Source organism: Carcharodon carcharias, chromosome 25 (genome assembly GCF_017639515.1).
Source record: "Carcharodon carcharias isolate sCarCar2 chromosome 25, sCarCar2.pri, whole genome shotgun sequence".
Lineage (NCBI taxonomy): Eukaryota > Metazoa > Chordata > Chondrichthyes > Lamniformes > Lamnidae > Carcharodon > Carcharodon carcharias.
The window spans coordinates 44,549,162-44,569,906 of NC_054491.1; the positions used below are offsets into that span (position 1 = coordinate 44,549,162).

Below are 20,745 nucleotides of genomic sequence, written 5' to 3' on the forward strand. Positions count from 1 at the left end.
GCAATCAAGATAAATAAGGTTGGCACTCACTCCTTGCCAAAGCTAAGTACAAACTCTCAATCTAATAATCAATTCTTTCAATTACAAGTCCGACAAGCACCTGATTAACTGCAGTACAACTACGCAGATTGAAGCAGCCAGGTGCAAGTTTAATTCAAGAAGTAAAGGAGAGATTTACAAATTGTACTGCTAATATTCAACAGGAAAGAAGCTCCTGCCAATAGCCACACAATGCAAATTATGATCCTTAACAGGGCATATCCAACTCTAATTGGGTGGAACACTCTGATAAAGGCAGCATCTGTGTGAACCTTTTTGTATGTGGAGGGGTTGTTGAGCATTTTAATGACTGAAAAAGTGCTGGTTAAGCTGGAAGAACATTGGAAAACCACGACTTCTCCAGCTAATTTCGTTGGGAACCAGAGAACAAAGCAGAAAATGTAACATCTCAAATGAGCCACCTTCTCAATAGTTCAGCTGATCAATAAACTGGATAACCCAGCTTTGTACACCAGGAAAGTTTACAGTTCAAATCCTAGGAAATGTTTATCTCAACCAGGGTAATGATAGAGGCATTATAATTGGAATCAGTATTCCTGGGCTAAGATAGAGATAGCAGTCAGGAACCAACTCCTGATCATTACAGAAGCAACCTTTGCTGGGCGTGCATGTGTGGATAGACAGGCTTGATTACGATGCCCTCACAGTTGGATAGCTCACTCACTCACTAACTGCACTCAAACATTAAGATAGATGTCATTTAGTCAAGATATTGGAAGATGCACAGATTGTGCTCCAAGGTGGAAGGGGATGTACAAAATTGGCAGATGAGGAGGGAGAGAGACACAAGTACTCATCCCTCTCAGTTCATTCCTTGGATCAATTGCATAAAATTTGTATCAAAATCCTGAGAGAAGGTAGTTAAGGTCACAACCCCTGGCTATATGGCAAAGACTTGGTTAATGATATGATTCCATTGCCCAGTAAATCCTGTGCATTACTGCTAACATTCCTAACAAAGGCACAGGTCTCTCCAGCACTGTCTGTTTCTATCAAAACTTAATTTTTAAAGCACTGTTCTGGCATTTAAAGAGTTACAATTTGTTACTAGTCCTCAATTCCTGTTCCATACTTTCACTGGCTCAAAATCGAAAGAACACCAACAGGTTTAAGATCAACAGGCTGGCTTGTTACTCCCAAGATATGAGCGTGGGTGGGGAGGAGGCTGCAGCTCATTATTTGTAAGGCAATGTGAGAGGAGGCTCCAGGAATCAACAGATGATCTTTGCACGATTTGAGAGATGACTGTAGCATGTGGAGGCGAGGGGTGAACAGAGCGCAGGGAGGATGTCTGACAGTTTGTCAGTGAAGGGAGGACAAGCATAAAAGTTCATTGAAAATGGGTAACTGTTCATTGGGGCACTGGACAAAATTTAATGCTTTTGATCAGATTTAGAATTGATCTGTTTTGTGCATTTGGAGCAAAGCTTACTGATGATGTTGTTTCAACAGGCTGCTGGATGCAGGCCTGATGTGAAGGACTAATGGCAGTCATTATTGTGGGTGCAGGGCAACTGAAGGATGGAGAGAGGAAAGCAGAAGAAATGGCTCCCGAGAAAGGGCAGCCTCATGATTTTGAGGCATGTTCCTCGTGGCTTTTGACTTGTTGCGGAACAGCAGCTCATTCATTTTCCACAGAGAGACAGGTGAAGGCCAGCCAGCCAGAAAAAGCAGATATGACTGGAATAAAAAAAAAATGCAAAAAAACTCAACAGGCCTGGCAGCATCTGTGGAGAGAGAAACAGTTAACATTTCAAGTCCGTATGGCTCTTCTTCAGAGCTCAAGAGTAGAAATGTGATAGATTTTATAATGTTAAAGAGGGGGTGCATCAAAATAAAAGGTCATGTGGGAGCTCAGGAGAGATTGACAAAGATGTCATGGCCACAGGACAAGGAGTGTGAATGGTAGTGGTAAAGACTAAAGAAGGTAATAGTGGCAAAAAGGTAAGATAGCAGAATGTGTTAATAGCAGAACAAGGGCGAGAACTCTGAAAGCAAAACCTAAGAACAAATGGCAGATGGCCTTGTGGGGGAGTTGGAAAATTTTTTGAAATAAATAATAAAATAAAATCATTGGATTAAAGAAGAAGGGGTAAAGATGGAGGAGAACGTTCTTGGTCTGAAGTTGTTGACCTCAATGATAAGTCCAGAAGGAGGTAAAGTGTCTAATCAGAAGATGAAGTACTGTTCCTCTACTTTGCACTGGGCTTCACTGGAACATTGCAGCAGGACAAGGACGGACATGTGGGCATCACAGTAGGATGATGGGGCGAGGGAAAGATTTGTTTGGCAGTGGCATCATGCTGGAGTTCGCAGAAATGGCAGAGGATGATCCTTTGAAAGCGTAGGCTGGTGGGGTGAAAAATGAGGACAAGGGGGACCTTATCCTGGTTCTGGGAGAAAGGGGAAGGGCTGAGGGCAGAGGTGCAGGAGATGGGTTGGACAGGGTTGAGGACCCTGTCAACCACAGTGGGGGGAGGGGGGGGGAGAGAGAGAGAGAGAGAGAGAGAGAGAGAGAGAGAGAGAGAGAGAGAGAGAGAGAGAGAGAGAGAGAGAGAAAGAGAGAGAGAGGGAGAGAGATAGAAGAGAACCACGGTTCAGGAAAAAGGAAAACATGTCAGAAGCACCACTTTGGAAGGTAGCATCATTGGAACAGATGCGATGGGGGCAGAGGAGCTGGGAGATTGGGATGGAGTCCTTACAGGAAGCAGGGTATAAGGAACTGTAGTTGAGGTAGCTATGGGAGTAATGAACATTGGTAGACAGTCTAACACCAAAATGGAGATAGAGATCTCAAGGATGGGAGGGAAGGCAAGCGTTGGACATGGACCATGTAAAGTTGAGAGAAGGGTGGAAATTGGAAGCAGGGGAGAAAAAGATCATTTTTCCGGGTGAAGGCGAGAACATGAAACTGCACTGATACTGTCATCGAGAAAGAGTTCTTTGGGGGATGGGTGGTGGGGGTGGGGGAGGGGGGGGGGGGGGGGGGGGGCGGTGGAAGGGGCCTAAATAGGACTGGAACAAGGAATGTTCCATATACAAGACAGGCACAACTAGGGCTCATGCGGGTACCCATAGTCACACCTTTTATTTGGAGGAAATGAAACAAGTTTAAGGAGAAATTGTTCAGTGAGAGAACAAGTTCAGTCAGGCGGAGGAGATAGTGCTGGATGGGGATTGCTCGGGCCTCTATCCAAGTAAGGAGCGGAGAACCCTCAGACCATCCTGGTGGGGGATGGAAATATGGAGGGACTGGACTTCCATCGTGAAGAGATGGTTGTTAGGGCCTGGAAACTGGGAATCATTGATATGACAGGGTGTCAGAGGGATTGCTAACATCATGGGTCTACTAGGACAGTCCAGGTTGTGGATTTTGGGAAAGAAGTAGAAGAAGGTTGCGCAGACATTAGAGATTGAGGTTGGAAGATCTCCAGAGGAGATGAGGTCAGTGACAGACTTGGTAACAATGTCTTGATGTTCAGTGGTGGAGTCATGGAGGGAGGTAGGAAGAAGTGTCTTCGAGTTGGCGCTCAGCCTCTGCAAGGTAGAGGTCAGTATGCCAAACAGCAGCACCACCCTTGTCGGCAGGTTTGATAACAAAGTCAGGACCTGAGAGAACGGAGTGCAACAAATTCAGAAATAGACAGGTTGGAGTGGGTAAGAGGAGCAGCGAAATCAAAGAGGCCGATGTCACACCAACAGTTCTCAATGAAAAGATCAAGAGCAAGTAACAGGCCTGAGGAAGGGGTCCTGGTAGAGGAAGAATACTGGAGGCAGGTGAAAGGATACACTGGAGGAGAGGACTCCTGCCCAAAGAAGTGAGCACAGAGACCAAGGCGGCTGAAGAAGAGTTCAGTATTATGCCGAGCCTAAAGTTCATTGAGGTAAGGGAATAAGGGGGTGAAGCTGAGTCAAAACAAAAACAGAATTACCTAGAAAAACTCAGCAGGTCTGGCAGCATCGGCGGAGAAGAAAAGAGTTGACGTTTCTAGTCCTCATGACCCTTCAACAGAACTAGGTGAATCCAAGGAAGGGGTGAAATATGATAACACTGAGTACTTTGCTGAGTACAGAACATTCAGCATCAGAGAGGGGAAGGACAGAAGGTAAGTGAATACACAGCAAGGGCTGGGGTCAGAGGGACAGAAAGGGGTGGAGGGTCCCGGATGGGTGTTGGTATCAATATGCTGTTGGAGCTTGCATTCCTGCCACATTCTTGTATGACTGGAGGTGGCTCAAAAAGTGATAAAGCACAGTGTTGTTGCCTGATGTGGGTACAGTGCCACTTCTGATGGCTGGCAACCGTGCAATGCAATAGCTAGGTGACAAAAGTTCAGGTCTGTAGTAACCAGCTACCCACAAGCTAAGCAACCTAAGGCATATAGTGGTCTGGAACATTGAAAAGATCCATACCCTGGAGCATTATTGAGCCAGTAGCAAATCTCACATCACTATTACTTGAGGAGGAGGTAACATCGCTGGCAGTGAAATCACATATGTCTGACCCACTGGAGGTGGTGAAAGAAGGCAACATGATCTTATCTCTTGCTCCTGTAGGAGAAACGAGCTCACAACTCGAGAGTTCATTCATGGGATGGATTCATCTATCAGTTCTAATATCAATGGTACAGGCGGCCCTTGACATTCGCAGGTGGTGGCCCATCAGGAAGTTGGTGATGGCGAGATGGTAGTCTGTCCAAGACAGTGCAAAATAATCTTCCCAGCTCCAGTTGACAAAGATGGAATTCCCTCCTCCTCCGATTCTTCCATTCCTATAAGAGCAATGGGGTAATGGAAGCAGCTGTTGAAATAGGTGAGTTTTCCCAGCTTATGCCTCCCTTCCATCCTGATTGATGCTCTGAAGCCTCAATCAGAACTGAGGGGGGGCCTTGGAAGGCTGGTTTCCCCCTCAGCCACTTCTCTCACCTCCCCATCTTCCAAGGATGAGGTTCCCCCTCAAGGTCCTTACTAATTAATCTGCTTTATATAACTGACAATACCTGTTAAGTGATATTTCTAAATTTGAAATGCTAATTAGTTAATCAAAATACAATACAGATGGCAGGGTAGGTGATGTGTTGCAGCTGTAGCATATGGTAGCTGGTGGACACCAGTGTAATCCACATCTGCAGCTCAAGGAACTTTGGCTCAGTTGAAGGGCTGGAATCCAAGCTTCAGACACTGCAATGCATCAGGATGGAGTAAGTTACTTGGACACTTTGTTCCAGTAGGGAGTCACACCCCTTAGGCTAGGTCCTTCTGATTTGATCCATATTCAGGGACAGGAAGTTGTGACCATGAATGACACAGGTATGGGGGTCCAGAAGGTAGCACTGGAGTCTTCAGGTTTTGCACTTGTCTGGCAGGTTTGAGGCTCTTGCAGCCTGTGTGAGAGAGAGCAGGGATTGCAAGGAAGAACAACAAACTGACCACAGGTATTGTGGTACAGGAAGCCATTCAAGTTGGGGGGAATATAATGGAATACAGTAATGGGATATATGGAATATTGAAACTGAAAATTAAATGGTATTTGGCATTTCAGAGGAGAAAGAAAAAGGAAATGAGAGGTCAACTAATAAAGGATGAGATCAGAGCAGTAGTGAGAAATTATCAAGGTGTAGAATCAGTTTGGGCGGAGTTAAGAAATAGTAGGCAGAAAAATTCAGAGGGAGTAGTTTACCAGTAGCTACACTGTAAGACAGAGTATAAATGAATAAATATTAAGTGTTTTAAGAAATGTACAGCAATAATCATGGTCAATTTTAATCTTCATATTGATTGGATGAAGCAAATTGGCAAAGTTAGATTTCAAGCTGAGTTCATGGAGCGTATTAGGGACAGTTTCTTAGAACAGGGAATTTTGGAACCAACAATGCTATTTTAGACCTGGTAATGTTTAATGAGAGAGAATCCATTAATGATCCCATGGTAAAGGATCCTCTAGGGAAAAGTAATCATAACATCAAGGAATTTCATATTCATTTTGAGGGTGAGAAACTTGGGTCTGAAACTAGCATCATAAACTTAAATAAGGTAGCTACAAAGGTATGAAGATGGAGTTGGTCACTGCGAACTGGAAAAGTAGGTTTAGAGGTAAGGCAGTAGATAAGCAATGGCAGGCATTTAAAGAGATATTTCATAATTCTCAACAAGATATATTCCAGTGAGAAAGAATAATTCAGAAGTATGTGCCATTCAAGACTAACTAAGCAAATTATCAAACATGACATCAAATTGAAAGAAAGGTGTACAATACTGTGAAGATTAGTGGTAGGCCAGAAGATTGGGAAGTTTTTAGAAAACTAGCAAAGGATGGCTAAAAATATGTAAATTAATTGAGGGGGAGAAATTAAACTAGCAAGAAATATAAAAAGACAGTAAGAGCTTTTACAAGCATATAAAAAGGTTGGTTCCTTAGAGGACAGAGACTGGAGAATTAATAATGGGAAACAAAAGAACAGCAAAGAATTTGAAGTATTTTTAATGTTTCCATAGTAGAAGACAGGAAAGCACACCAAAAAAAAGCAGAAAATCAAGGGTCCAAAATGGAGGGAGGAACTTAAAACAATCACTATCACGAGAGAAAAAATACTAGGAAAACTAATGGGGCTAAAAGCTGACAATTCCCTGGATCTGATGGCCTGCTTCCTAGAGCCTTAAAATAGGTGGCTGCATTGGTTGTAATTTTCCAAATTCCCTAGATTCTGTAAAGGTCCCTGCGGATTGGAAAAGCGCCACTGTAACAACTTTATTCAGGAAAGGATGGAGACAGAAAGCAGAAAACTATAGGCCAGTTAGCCTAAAATCAGTCATTTGGAAAATGCTGGAACCTATTATTAAGGAAGTAGCAGCAGTAGGTTTAGAAAACTATAATACAATCAGACGGAGTCAACATTTATTAGAGTTCTTTGAGGATCTAACAAGCAGGGTAGACAAAGAGGAACTAGATGTAGTATTTTTGGGTTTCCAAAAGGCATTTGATAAGGTGCCACATAAAAGGTTGCTACACACCATAATATATTAGAATACATAATGGATTAGCTAGCTGACAGGAAACAGTCAGGATAAATGTGAGACACTTTGAGTTTGGCAAACTGTAACTAGTGGTGTGCCACTGGGATCAATCAAGAATCAACTATATACAATCGATATTAATGACTTGGATAAAGGGACCAAATATATGGTTGCTAAATTTGCTTACATACAAAAATAGGTAGGAACGGGAGTATGAGGAGGACACAGTCTGCAAAAGGAATATAGATAGGTTAAGCGAGTAAGCAAAAAAATTGGCAGGTGAGCAAAAAATTGGTAGGTGGAAGTATCATGTGGGGAAATGTGAGGTTGTCCATTTAAGTGGGAAGAACAGGAAAGCAGAATATTATTTAAATGGAGAGAGTTGAAGTCCAACATGTTTAACCTTGCAGAATGCTGCAGTACAGAGAGACCTGGGTGTCCTCACATATGAATCACAAAAAGTTAGCATGCAGGTAGGGCAAGTATTTCGGAAGGCAAACAGAATATTGACCTTTATTGCAACAGGGATGGAGTATAAAAGTAGGGAAGTCTTGCTACAACTGTAAAGCACATTGGTAAGACCACACCTGGAGTACGGCTTACAATTTTAATCTCCCTATTTAAGGAGGGTTATACACGCATTGGAGGCAGTTCAGAGAAGGCTCACTAGGTTGATCCCTGGGATGAAGGGGTTATCTTATGAGGAAAAGATTAAACATGTTGGACTTCAATTCATTTGAGTTCAGAAGAATGAGATGTGGTTTTATTAAAGCACAAGATTCTAACGGGGATTTATGGGGTAGAATACTGAGAAGATGCTTCCTCTTGTGGAGGAAACCATACTAGGGAACACAGATTCAAAATAAGGGGTCTCCCATTTAAGATGGAGATGAGTAATTTCTTCTCTCAGAAGGTCTTTAATCTTTGAATTCTCTACCCCAAAGAGAAGTGGAGAAAGGATAATTGAACGTATGCAAGGATAAGTTAGACAGTTTTTTGATCTACATAGGAGTCAAGTGCAGGAAAGTGCAGTTAAGGTCACAATCAGACCAGTTACAATGTTACTGAATGGCAGAGAAAGCTCAAGGGGCCAAACGGCCTACTCCTGCTCCTATTTCTTATGTTCTCACATGTCACTGGAGGGCCATGTCATGGAGGGTGCAGCAGAACACTATAATCCCAGAGTGTAATGGAGGATGGATGGATGGATACTCCACCCCCACCTTCAGATTCAGTGGCTGGGTACCTTCATTTAGGTATTTAAACGTGTATTCTCTCACCATTGTGGTCGATGCTCCCGTGTCTAGCTCCATGATTAGAGGCTTTCCATTTACCTGAAGGGTGATGGTAACTGGTTCAGTTTTCACTGCTTTGACATTGTAAAGGGAATAGATATCAGTATCAGCAGCTTCTAGTTCAGTTATATTGTGCACTTCAATCATTTTGGTCTGCTGTCTGATTGGCTGTCTTGCTTTCGCCCTACATTGCTTTATTATATGTCCTATTTTGTTGTTGTTCTTTAAATCTGCAGATTTCCAGGACATGGTTACCCCCACATAGGTAACAAGTTAATTTCTGAATCAATGATGAGGTGCTTCCACTATGTCTTTTCTTTCTTCGAGCAGTAGAGACGATCTCCCGCTTCACGGTTGTCTCCCTGATTTTTATGCCATGCCCTGTGATAGGTTCCCGCCCCAACTTGCACACTCGGTAAAGCCTGCAAGTCCCTCTCAGCATTCTCCATTGCTAGCGCTATTTCCAGGGCACGCATCAAATCAGTATTAACTTCCGCAAGTAAACGCCACAAAGCAAACAATCCCGCAACATGTCATTGAGTGTATCTCCAAAGCCGCAGTGCTCAGTCAACTGTTTCCACTTCAGAAAATAAGTTGCGATTGACTCATCCAGGGCGCTTACTCTGGAGTTGAACTTAAATCTCTGCATAATCACTGATAGCTTTGGTTGAAAATGAGTCCTCACGAGGTCTACACGTTCATTAAAAGATTTAGAATTGGGCACGTTCAAGGCCATCAGACTGTGGATGAGGTTATATGTCTTGCTCCCACAATTCTTAAAAGAATGCTTTCTGCTTCTCCTCTGCTCTCATTTCATTCGCCACAAAATAAAAACCTAAATGCTTTACGTACTGGTTCCAGTCTCCCATGGACGAGTCATAAGGATCAATTCTGCCAAAGACTGGTTAGTATAATTTTCTCTCTTTCCTTAACACAATGTATTCAAGGGACGCGATAACATAGTGATATTGTCACTGGGCTAGTAATCCAGAGACCCAGGGTAATGCTCTGGGGGCCTGCATTCGAATCCTGCCATGGGATGGTGGAATTTGAATTCAATAAAAATCAATTAAATTACAAGAAACCATTGTCGATTGTTGTAAAATTCCATCTGGTTCACTAATGTCCTTTATGGAAGGAAACCTGCTGTCCTTAGCTGGTCTGGTCTACATGTGACTCCAGGCCCACAGCAACATGGTTGACTCCTAAGTGCCCTCTGAACGAGGGCAATTAGGGATGGGCAATAAATGCTGGCCTAGCCAGCGATGCCCACATCCCATGCAGTGTCACAGCTGTTTATCCTCATCGCCAATTATAATAAACTTGGTGTACCAGGCAGGTTTCTTACTTGAAACAGATAACTTTATTCACGCAGCTCTTGTAGAAGGTACATACTTGAACCAGGTCCACGACTAGAAAGCTCCACCCCTAAGATTACCCGCGCTTAGGGCTGATTTGTCAGTATAATCACATGACTCCTAAAAGCAGTAGGAAAGGTTACACCTACAATCGCCGCACTCCTCAGCCAAATGAAAATACAGCCTATATTTCAAGTCCATGCCTTTTGATCAGAACATCCAAAATGTTAACTCTCCATAGATGCTGCCAGATCTGCTGAGTAATTCCAACATTTTCTGTTTATATTTCAAGTTTCCAGCATTCACAGTATTTTGCCTTGATGTAGGGCAATTGACTGCTGGGTTACCAGCTTTTGGTCACCTTCCCTGTCTCCTTTCTTTAATTCGTTGTCAATTTCTTCATCATCCTGTGAAGAACTGTGGGACATTCAAAATTACTATATAAATGCAAGTTGTTTTTGAGACTAACACGCCACATACTCACAATAATAAGTGAAAGAGATTCCAGCAGCAACCATAAGTGCAGAAGCTTTAAACTGCACTCTTATCACTAGCTACCTTCATCAGGAAATTGGAATTAAGAGGCTAGGATATCTGACTAGCACAGTGCCAACCATGGATGAATAAATAATCCACACTTCAACTCATCACTCAAATACAAATCTAAAGCAGCATCGAGTTTCAGGGTTGTTAATTTGAGAATCACTCATCTGTGCACTGCAAAGATCGCAGTGTCAACACCTCTTGCTTTGCAGGAGTGATGTCCAGGGGAGGTCCTGCTCCTTTCTGGCAGAAAGCCACATTCCCATCCCTGTAACTACAACATGCCATGGCTTTTTAAGTACAACCACTCCAACATGTCACATCAGTCACCATAGCAAACAGATAGTTAAAGCACACTGCATCAACATTTCCGCCTCACTGCCACATGTTGGCGGTAGGGTTGTTTGAACTACAATCTCTTCACTGTTTCAATGCAGCAAGAAGCTTTTTAAATTTACACTTTGGTTGCCGCTGCTAGAATATTCCAATTCATTTTAATGGGGAAAAAACCAACCTTGAGCACACAACCACTGAAAAATATTAATATCCAACACGTCACAGCAATTGCCATTCACCCTTAGTTCCCTTGGGAGAGGGAGATCTCCGTTTCGATGGGTTTTATCATCCCTATATGTTGTTATTGTAATAGTGGCATGTGCAAAAAACATCAATGCTGTGACACTTACTACCTAATTCATTTTTGAGGGTGGCTTTTATTTTAACAACTGTTTAATTGTTTAATCTTAAAATCACACCAATTATTCCAGTTACCGCAGTTTTTGCCAGTACAGATCCTAGATTTAGTTCTGGAGAAAAGGTGGTGCTACTATATATCCCTGCCGCATTACCAAAATCTCCAGCATCTCGCTCACATGCTCAGGCCCTGAGTAGCTGTACACACACTGACAAATAATTTGCAAAGGAAGCGGTTTGTCCGGTTAGCAGCAATTTCAAAGCAGATCAGGCGTTGTAACGGAACACTGAGCTTTCCTTCCACTCTTGTTCGAACTGGTTTCACAGTTCATCAAACAATCAGCTTTAAGACAAACTGGCCAGTCAAGCTCACACGCATAAATTCCATTCTCTGTCATTTCTTGTTACAGCCACGAAAAATTTTGGTCAGCAGATCAGAACGAAGTAAAAGGGCATGTAACTACCTGAGCAGTGAGAGTTAGAAGTCAATAATGCTGCATCACTGAAGACACACTACACAGCACTTCTTTCACTCGGTCACTCCCAGGAGCCAGCTTGACTACATACCAATGGATTCAAAGCTGAATCAATCTAAATACAAACAACATGTTCTCCACCTTATCTTTATGTACAACTCACGTACAACACAGCTTACACACCCAGTATCTGAATCCAGTTACAGTGCCCGAAAGCTCCTCACTGTGTCACATTCTCCTGCACACACACAGCACAGTTACATCACCAGAGGCCGACCGGAAGCGGCTTTCAACTCTCTGTTCCCTGGTTACACACACATGCAAATTTAATCCTCAAGCAGCACTTACCTCATCTTTTGAAGTGTCATGCTGCAGCACCCAGGCCAGGGCTGCATCACTGAAGGCATGCTGCACAGGCAAGTCCCAGAGTATTAAATAACTCTTTAAATAAAAACTCGAACACATTTATTCTTTAACTGATCTCAATCCATCTCAAAGCTGCAGTTGCCTCTAAATGAACACACTGAATCTGTGCAACATCACAAAGCCTCACTAATCTGCTATGTTACAGAGACAGAATACGCATCCATGCATGTAGTTCCAATACAAGCTTCCCATCATAGTCACAATCATAGGCATCAAGTCAGTGGGCCTGGATGGCATCTCTGGGAGGCATGCAGCGCTGGATCAGTTACTCACTCAAAGTAGCTGTCACTCATCCATTCAGATTCTGAACGGGGTAGAAATAAATCTAACTGCTGTATCCCAAACAAATCCTACCTCGATAAAATGTATTTCTCTTCAGGACCACACAAGTATATGAAATAGGAGAAGTAAGCTATTCGGCCCCTCAAGCCTGCACCATTCAATAAGATCATGTTTGTGTATCGAATTCCACATTCCCGTCTACCCCAATAGCCTTTGATTCCCTTGCCTAACAAGAATCTATCTACCTCCGCACTAAAAATATTCAATGACCCCACTTTCACTGCTTTGAGGCGGAGTGTTCCAAAGTCAGGCTACCCTCAGAAAAAAATTCTCTTCATCTCCGTCCTACAAGGGCGACCCCTAATTTTATAAGTGGCCCCTAGCTCTTGGCTCACCCACAAGAGGAAACATCCTTTCCACATTCACTTTGTTCAAGATCTTATATACTTCAATCAGGTCACCCCTCACTCTTCTAAATTCCAGTGGAAACAAGCCTAGTCTGTCCAACCTATCCTCATAAGACAAGCCCCTCATTCAATCTAGTAAACCTTCTCTGAACCGTCTCCAATACATTTACATCCTTCCTTAAATAAGCAGACCAAAACTGCACAGTATTTGAGATGTGGTCTCACCAATGCTCTGTATAACTGAAGCATAACATCCTTACTTTTATGTTCAATTCCTCTCGTAAGGAAGGATAGCATTCCATTAGCCTTCTTGATTATATGCTGTGCCTGCGTGCTAACTTTTTATGACTCATGCACCAGAACACCTAGATCTGCACATCAGAACTCTGCAGCCCTTCTCCATTTAAGTAATGCTCTACTTTTTTATTCTTCCTGCCAGTGAACTTCACATTTTCCCACATTATACTCCATCTACCAGATTTTTGCCCGTTCACTTAACCTATCTACATTATTCTGCAAACTTCTGTCTTCTTCACACCATACTTTCCTATCTATATTTATTTTGTCTGCAAATTTAGTGACCACACCTTTGTTCCCCTCATCTAAGTCACTGATCTAAATTATAAAAAGTTGAGGCCCCAGCACAGACACCTGTGAGACTCCACTTGTCACATCCTGCCAAAGAGACAAAGACCCATTTATGCATTGTGTGGGTTTTCGGCCAGCCTGTCAATCTTCTACTCATGTTAATATGTTACCCCCTACACCATGCGCTTTTATTTTCCACAATAACCTTTGATGTGGCACCTTATCAAATGCCTTCTGGAAATCCAAGAACAGTGTGTCTACAGGCTCCCCTTTATCCATAGCGCATGTAACTCCTTCAAAGAACTCTAATAAAATAGTTAAACATGATTTCCCTTTCACAAAGCCAAGCTGAGTCTTCCCAATTACCTTGGGTTTTTCTAAGTGCTCAGGGAAGATGAGCACTTTGTAATGGAAATAAATGCAATCGTCACTCCTAAGGATTTAGAGAAATGTCTTCCGCAATGCTAAAAGCAGCGAATAACTGAGCTGTTAAGGAAGGTCCCAGACAATCACCATCACATTTTGGGTGCAACATCCTGAGCTTGAAAGGGATAATCAGACAGGGTCCCTGTTCCTGACTCCATTCCACAGATCTGTGCTGTATGTGTGGCTGTGGGGAGATGTGGATAAGACAGGATCAATCTCAGCTATAATGTCACCCGCAATAAAAGTGCCTGCTGAGGCTCATTGTTCTAATACCTCATTGAGGTATTAGAGGGCTGCTACTATCTTGGAACTGTACCCCAGCCAAGGGGGAGAAATTGCAGGGGGAAAAAATCAGTTTCTGGATACCAATTTATTTTTTTGTAACTGATACATCTTTTGAAGTACTTGAAAAATTCTGGATCAGTTACATGCAACTATTTCACACAATCAGCCTCATTTCGCACTCTCCACACAGTCCAAAGGCATTCCATCCTTTTATAATCTGCAAAATTCTGAAAACCAATCCGAGCCATAACCATAGCTTCAGGGTCAAAACGCAATCTTCAAGTGAAACACATAAATGGATTTTCAACAGTAAACATCTTTAGTTACAAACTGTTCACCTGGCCAATTGAAGCTTTCTCTTTGCCATTTCAATATGATACATTGCTCCCTATGAGGAGAAACAGGCAATCTGTTCCAGACTCTGATTATTCCACATCTCTCTTACTTGAAGTGTGCAGATGCAATACATTAGAACTCCTGAGAAGAAACATGAAGTTATACATAAATAGAAAAAAAAGTTGCTTGCATTTACATAGCGCCTTTCACAGCCTGATAACATTTTAAAGCACTTCCAAGCTAATTAAGTACCTTCGATGTGTAATCACAGTTGCAATGAAGGAAATCCCCTTCTTTGAATAATGCCATGGGGTCCTTTATATTCACTTGAGGGGGTAAACGGAGCCTCTGTTCACACCCCATCTGAAAGGCAGTGTAGTACTCCATATATCAACACAACAACAAACCCAATAACCAAGCAAAGGATCCTATCAGAATCTTAATATTGGGAACACCTCAGCTGTGACCAGGGATTCAGGCCCAGATCCTCAAAAGACCTATTAAGATCCTGCAAAGTCTGGAGATTTTTTTGTGCTAAGTTTGGGAGAGCTGTCTCACAGACTAGTCAAGCAAGAGCCTGCCATGGTCTATAAGATATGACTCAGCGATGATGATTATGTCTCAGACAACACCATCACCTTCCCTGGGATCCCCATCCTCACCATCAGAAGGAACTGGCCAGAGCTGGCTGCAGTGGGATACAGTTTGGATTAGAGTTGCCCTGGGAGTCCTCAACATTGACTCCAGACCCCATGAAGAGCTGGCCTAGTCTTAAAGGACATAGCTGCTAGACTTGTTCTGCGACAGATGGTGAGGAACCAAAATGAGGGAAAACCCTATTTGACTTCGCCTTCACTAATCTACTTATCACGGATGCTTTTGTCCATGTCAGGAGTAACCACCATACAATTCTTAAAGTCTCATCTTCACATTGCCAATACCCTTCATCGTGTTGTGTAGCGCTACCACTGTGCTAAATAGGATAGACTCAATAGATCGATGAATTCAAAACTAGTTCCTCCTAGAGAAGGGCCATCGACTGCTATAGAATTATATTCAGCACAATCTGTAACGTTATGGCCTGGCATATCCCTCATTCTAGCATTATCAAGCTAGGGGTCGACCCTGGTTCAATGAAGAGTGCAGGAGGGCATGCCAGGGGCAGCACCAAGCATACCTAAAAATGAGGCATCAACCTGGTGAAGCTACATCGCAGGACAACTTGCATGCCAAACAGCAGAAGCAGCATGCGATAAACAGAGCTAAGCCATCACAAAGCCAACTATCAGTTATCAGATCCAAGCTCTGCAGAACTACCACATCCAGTCGTGAATGGTGGAGCACAGTTAAACAACTAACTGGAGGAGGTGGCTCCACAAATATCCCCATATTCAATGATGGGGCAGCCCAGAACATCAGTGCAGGAGACAAAGTTGAAACATTTGCAACAACTTTCAGCCAGAAGTGCTGAGTGGATGAGCAATCTCTGCTCCTCCAGAGGTCCCCAGCATCACAGATGCCAGTATTCAGCCAATTTTATTCACTCCATGTGATATCAAGAAATAGCTGATGCCACTGGATCCTGCAAAGGCTATGGGCCCTAGCAGTAGATTTGTCAAGCATGATTTCCCTTTCATAAATCCATGCTGACTCTGTCCAATTCTGCCACTGTTTTCCACAGTACTCAGCTATTAAATCATTTATAATGGACTCTAGAATTTTCCCCACTACCAACATCAGGCTGACTGGTCTATAATTCCCTGTTTTCTCTCTACCTCCCCTTTTAAATAGTGGGGTTACATTAGCTACCCTCCAATCTGTAGGAACTGTTCCAGAGTCTATAGAATCTTGGAAGATGACCACCAAATGCATCCACTATTTCTAGGGCCACTTCCTTAAGTACTCTGGGATGTAGATTATCAGGCCCCAGGGATTTATCAGCCTTCAATCTCATCAATTTCCCCAACACCATTTCCCTACTAATACTGATTTCTTTCAATTCCTCCCTCTCACTAAACACTGTGTTCCCCAACATTTCTGGTATGTTATTAGTGTCCTCCTTTGTGAAGACAGAACCAAAGTACGTATTTAGTTGGTCAGCCATTTCTTTGTTCCACATTATAAATTCTCCTGTTTGACTGTAAGGGACCTACATTTGTCTTCACCAATCTTTTTCTCCTCACATACCTATGGAAACTTTTAGTCAGTTTTTATGTTCCCTGCAAGCTTACTCTTGTACTCCATTTTCCCCTTCTTAATCAATCTCTTGGTCCTCCTTTGCTGAATTCTAAACTGCTCCCAATCCTCAGGTCTGTTGCTTTTTCTGGCCAATTTGTATGCCTCTTCCTTGCATCTAATACTATTGCTAATTTCCCTTGTAAGCTATGGTTTGGCCTCCTTTCCTGTTTTACTTTTGCGCCAGACGGGAATAAACAATTATATTTCACCCCTTCCTGGGATTTACCTAGTTCTGTCGAAGGGTCATGAGGACTCGAAACGTCAACTCTTTTCTTCTCCGCCGATGCTGCCAAACCTGGTGAGTTTTTCCAGGTAATTCTGTTTTGTTTTGGATTTCCAGCATCCGCAGTTTTTTGTTTTTATCTGTGTTTAATTGATTACCACTGCTCTTCAAGAAATTCCTACCTCCTTGAAGAATTTTTGTTCGTCTCTGCGACAAGATTTCCGTATCTCTCTTTTGCCTTGTTCACCTTCATTGCTTTCCATTTCCCTCCTGGTGCTTGACAAGGTGTTTACTAAAACCCGCTTTCACAGCCATATCTCCTTTCTCAGTGACTGTCTCCGTCTCCGAATTACCCCACGTGAATTTCAACTGAAATTCCACCCCTCATGTTTCGAACCCACCCAGGATTACAGGTATTTCCAGGACATAAAACGTTTCTCAGACTGCTGTTCCCATCGCATCCTGAGATCCACACTCAGTGCCATGTGCCACCATATGAACACACTCGACCTCTCCCTCCAGCAGCACCGCTGTACCCTTTTTCAAAGCAGCGCGTGCCCCCAGTTTCATTTTATTCTTCGTCTCATCCGACGCCTCAACAAGAAACTTTTTTCTCTTCCTCTCAAGTGCTAAGGAACGCAAGCTCCAACAACTCATCAACACCAACACCCATCTAGGACCCTCCACCCTTGACTGTCCCTCCGTCCCCACCCCATCTTCCAATCCCAGCCCCAGCCGTGTATTCACTATATCCCCTGACCTTCCCCTCTCCGATGCTGAACGTTCAGTGCTCAGCAAGGGACCTAGTTTCATACCCCTACGCCCTCACCTTAATGAATTTCGGGCTCGGCACGATGCTGAACTCTTCTTCCACCGTCTTCGTCTCCGGGCTCACTTCTTTGGGCAGGAGTCCTCTCCCCATTCAACGGATCCTTTCACCCACCTCCAATATTCTCCCTCCATCTGGACCCCTCCCTCTGGATTCTTACTTTCTCTTGATCTTTTCACTGAGAACTGTCGGCGCGACATTATTCGTCTCAATTTCTCTGTTCCTCTCACCCATTCTAATCTCTCTCTCGCTGAACTTACTGCACTCTGAGCTTATATTTCACCCCTTCCTGGGATTCACCTAGTTCTGTCGAAGGGTCATGAGGACTCGAAACGTCAACTCTTTTCTTCTCCGCCGATGCTGCCAGACCTGCTGAGTTTTTCCAGGTAATTCTGTTTTTGTTTTGGGAATAAACAATTGTTGCAATTCACCCATGCACTCTTTGAATATTTGTCTATCCACCATCATCCCTTTAAGTAACATTTCCCAATCCATCATAGCCAACTCGCGCCTCATACATCGTAGCTTCCTTCATTAAGATTCAGAACCCAAGCCTCAGAATCAACTACGTCACTCTCCATCTTGATGAAGAATTCTATCATATTATGGTCGCTCATCCCCAAGGAGCCACGCACAACTAGATTGCCAATTATTCCTTTCTCATTACACAATCCCCAGTCTAGGATGGCCTGTTCTCTAGTTGGTTCGTCAATGTATTGGTCCAGAAAAACATCCATATACACTGCAGGAATTTCTCTTCTACGGTATTGTTACTAATTTAATTTGTCCAATCTATATGCAGATTAAAGTCACCCATAATTACAGATGTTCTTTTATTACATGCGTCTCTAATTTCCTGTTTAATGCCATTCTCAACATCACCACTACAGTTTGGGGGGGTCTATATACAACCCCCACTAACGTTTTTTGCCCCTTAATGTTCCTCAGCTCTACCCATACAGATTCCACATCGTCGGAGCTAATATCTTTCTTCACTATTGAGTTAATTTCCTCTTTAACCAGCAACGCAACTCCACCGCCTTTTCCTTTTTGTCTGTCCTTCCTAAATACTGAATACCCATGGATGTTCAGTTCCCATGCCCGGTCATCCTGCAGCCATGTCTCTGTAATCCCGATTATATCATACCTGGTTACATCTATTTGCGCGGTTAATTCATCCGCTTTATTGTGAATGCTCGAGTTAAGGCACAAAGCCTTAAGGCTTGTCTTTTTAACATTACTTGTCCCATTCCCACTATTTTTCACTGAAGCCTTGTTTGATTCTTGCCCTTGATTTCTCTGCCTATCACTTTTTTTTATTCCCCTGTCTTTTGTTCTTGTCCTTGATTCCCCTTCCTCTGACTCCTTGCATAGGTTCCCATCCCCCTGGCATTTTAGTTTAAACCCTCCCCAACCACTCTAGCAAATATTCCCCCTAGGACATCAGTCCCAGTCCTGCCCAGGTGTAACCCCATCCAGTCTGCACTGGTCCCACCTTCCCCAGAACCGGTCCCAATGCCCCAGGAATCTGAAACCCTCCCTCTCACATCATCTCTTCAGCCACGTATTCATCTAATATATCCTGCTATTTCTACTCTGACTAGCACATGGCACAGGTAGTAATCCTGAGATCACTAGTTTTGAGGCCCTACTTTTCAATTTACTTCCTAACTCCCTATATTCTGCTTTCAGGACCTCATTCCTTTTTTTAACCTATGTCTTTTGTACCAATGTGTACCACAACCACTAGCTGTTCACCTTCAGAACGTCCACTAGCCGCTCTGAGACATCCTTGGCCGTAGTACCAGGGAGGCAACATACCATCCTGGAGTCTCGTTTGCGGCCACAGAAATGCCTATCTATTCCCCTTACAATTGAATCCCCTATAACTATTGCATTCCCACACTTTTTACTCCTCCCCTGTGCAGCAGAGCCAACCGCGGTGCAACGAATTTAGCTGTTGCTGCTTTCTCCTGAGAGGCCATTCACCCCAACATTATCCAAAGTGGTATATCTGTTTTGCAGGGAGATAGCCACAGGAGACTCCTACACTGCCTGCCTAGTCCTCTTGCTTTGCCTGATAGTCACCCATTCCCTTCCTGCCTGTGGACTCTTAGCCTGCGGTGTGACCGCCTCTCGATACATGCTATCCACGATACTCTCCACCTCGCAGATGCTCCACAGTGTCCCCAGCCGCAGCTCCAGCTCCAAAACCTGGGCTTCCAGGAGCTGCAGCTGGAGACGCTTCCCGCACATATGCTGGCCCCAGGCACTAGAAATGTGCCCAGCTTCCCACATAGAGGAGGAGCACACCACGGCTTTGAGCTCTCCTGCCATGACTTAGCCCTTTAAATTAAATTAAACCTTTTGGAAGATACTTAATATCAATTACTCTCGGGCCCTTCTTCCCTGCTCCTCGTTGTTACAGAATATAGCCCCTACAAACAATGAGCGACAAAATAAGACATTAAAAACTATAAGCAATAGAAGTAGTAATTGCTTATCCAGCCGTACTCACGGTATTCAAAGGATCACCTTGTTCCCTCCTCACCAAACTCTCTCAGTCACACCTGCTCTCCCAGTGTCTCTTCACCTCCCGGCTCCCCCCGCCCTCCTCTTCACCTCCCGGCTCCCCCCGCCCTCCTCTTCACCTCCCGGCTCCCCCCGCCCTCCTCTTCACCTCCCGGCTCCCCCCGCCCTCCTCTTCACCTCCCGGCTCCCCCCGCCCTCCTCTTCACCTCCCGGCTCCCCCCGCCCTCCTCTTCACCTCCCGGCTCCCCCCGCCCTCCTCTTCACCTCCCGGCTCCCCCCGCCCTCCTCTTCACCTCCCGGCTCCCCCCGCCCTCCTCTTCACCTCCCGGCTCCCCCCGCCCTCCTCTTCACCTCCCGGCTCCCCCCGCCCTCCTCTTCACCTCCCGGCTCCCCCCGCCCTCCTCTTCACCTCCCGGCTCCCCCCGCCCTCCTCTTCACCTCCCGGCTCCCCCCGCCCTCCTCTTCACCTCCCGGCTCCCCCCGCCCTCCTCTTCACCTCCCGGCTCCCCCCGCCCTCCTCTTCACCTCCCGGCTCCCCCCGCCCTCCTCTTCACCTCCCGGCTCCCCCCGCCCTCCTCTTCACCTCCCGGCTCCCCCCGCCCTCCTCTTCACCTCCCGGCTCCCCCCGCCCTCCTCTTCACCTCCCGGCTCCCCCCGCCCTCCTCTTCACCTCCCGGCTCCCCCCGCCCTCCTCTTCACCTCCCGGCTCCCCCCGCCCTCCTCTTCACCTCCCG

The 20,745-nt window shown here is 44.5% G+C and overlaps 1 protein-coding gene across 5 annotated transcripts in view; it reads right to left on the bottom strand.

Annotated features, from left to right (window-relative positions):
* Window positions 1–20,745, bottom strand: part of LOC121269532 (rho GTPase-activating protein 32-like) — a 524,870-nt gene that overhangs the window by 445,825 nt on the left and 58,300 nt on the right. Inside the window, exon 1 of one of the 5 annotated variants that reach the window (XM_041174186.1) lies at window positions 11,623–11,673. The exons of the other annotated variants lie outside the window; for them this stretch is intronic. The gene's annotated coding sequence lies outside the window, so the exon portion shown is untranslated. Of the gene's footprint in view, window positions 1–11,622; window positions 11,674–20,745 lie in introns of those variants that run through there. 5 annotated transcript variants of the gene reach the window in all.